Source organism: Etheostoma spectabile, chromosome 22 (genome assembly GCF_008692095.1).
Source record: "Etheostoma spectabile isolate EspeVRDwgs_2016 chromosome 22, UIUC_Espe_1.0, whole genome shotgun sequence".
NCBI lineage: Eukaryota > Metazoa > Chordata > Actinopteri > Perciformes > Percidae > Etheostoma > Etheostoma spectabile.
In genome coordinates, this window is record NC_045754.1 from 6,740,440 (window position 1) to 6,742,394 (window position 1,955).

At 40.5% G+C, this 1,955-nt stretch overlaps 1 protein-coding gene across 1 annotated transcript in view; it reads right to left on the reverse strand.

Annotated features, from left to right (window-relative positions):
• The window catches only part of ptchd1 (patched domain containing 1), a 14,763-nt gene that overhangs the window by 5,042 nt on the left and 7,766 nt on the right, over positions 1-1,955 (reverse strand). The gene's annotated exons all lie outside the window — the stretch shown is intronic.

The window sequence follows — 1,955 nt, forward strand, 5'->3', positions numbered from 1 at the left end:
CCCTGACAATTTGATTGGTCCTAACAGCTCTTGTTTGAGCATATTTGCTCCACAACAGATCAAGTCCAGACCGAAGTTCCCGACCTCAAATGTTGAAGGCTAAGGTCGGCTGGCGTCCAGGCTGCAATCAAAGTAGAGTTCTGATCTTTTGTTGTACTTGCAAAGCGCTTTATGCGGAATCATCCGTGTTATTTTTGGGCAATCATAGTTAAGTAGTTAAAAAGAAACCCATGTTTCTGATATCCTACAGACATTTACCCGAAAGACAACACAAGGGTTATAATAACAACTAAACAAATGACTACGAGCATTTTAGCTTCTTCCAGCTGATTTTTTTGGTTTTACAGCCTACAATTTTACTGTTTGGCTCAGTCTCTAAGCACAAAAACAAGCTCATTTCCAACCAACTTGCCTCCTTTCCCCAGAATGCTTTGATAGCTCGCCGCTTTCCTCCAATTTAGTCATTTTGAGGAATCACAACATTGCACGAGGAAGTGCAATAACTCAGCCGGCCTGCTTTTTCAAGCAGTTTTCACTGCATAATGTCACACCTCAATCCTGTTTAAAGCAGAAATATGTGAGATGACAGATGTAATGCTGTCTCCTTGTGACTTCAACCACCCAGGCTGAGAAATTGGAAAACGTTGAAGCAGCAGGACATTAGAATTGAACTTTTAGCCAATCAGTACAGTTCATAATCAATAATTTAATGTAAATAAATAATTACATATTTAAAATATTTTGAGAAGAGAACAACTTATCATGAATAATCCGGCAGATTTATAGCTTTAAACATGAGACATATCATGTAAAGAATACATTTTTGATGCTGTATTCAATCAGTCACATCAACGTCCATTTGATATAAATTCACCACCTCCATGTTCATGTACATGCACAAACATGTTTAAATACGTGCAGCTGATGTTTTGTAATGGTTCCCTCTACCTTGGTTGCCAAGGCATCCATGACACACGTAACCCCCCCCCCCCCCCCCCCCCCCCCCCCCCCCCCTCTCTAAAGTGACCTTATCATGGCGAAACACTTAACACCTTAGCAAAGGCGTAACGTACCGACACTTTAGGCGTGGGTGCAACTGAGAAAGTCTGCTGATCCGTGTGTGTGCGTGTGTGTGTGCGTGTGTGTGTGTGTGTGTGTGTGTGTGTGTGTGTGTGTTTGAAAGAGGAATCAGACAGTGAATGACAGTGGAAAAGGTGGGGAGCTTAATGTTGCAGAGAAAAAAATGAGAGCAAAACGAGAGGCTGGGGACGGCACTCCCCAAGGATTTTGATATTTACTAGAGCTTGAGGAAGGCTAATGTGCACTCATGGAAGAACACACACACACACACGGACACTAATACAGGAGAAAATAACCAGTACAATAAGCGCGTGTCCTTTGGTCAGAATCCTTTTCAGAGCCTTGATATAACTGTTGGATGGATGGATGGAAAATGGATTTCAGATACTGAAAACTGTTGGTTATGGAAACCATGGAGACATGCAGACATTAGGCTAGAGATAGGTTTTACATTTCTTCTTTTGAAAAATTAAAAGATGTTTAATTTACAATATTATAAAACAGAGAAAAGCTGCAAATGATCACATTAGACAAGCCAGAAGTATGTCAATCTACTCTTCAAAAATTACTTGGAACGATAAAATTGATAATCAAAGTTCGCGATTATCTTGATTGATTTTGCGGCTTGTCGTTCGATTACAGCGCCGACCAAACACGTGATGCGGTTACATACCACAAAAAACTTGACATCATTTAAATGTTTCAAAAATGAACAAGGTAATAAATAAATGACTGCAAAAATGACTGTATTTGTGTATTTGTGTCCCAAAGCCTTTACATAATTAACTTACGCCCCTTTGTTCACAAACACACTCCTCCTCAATGATGAAATTGTGGAGCAGGCTATTTTTTGCTATTCCCCCCCCCCCCCCCCC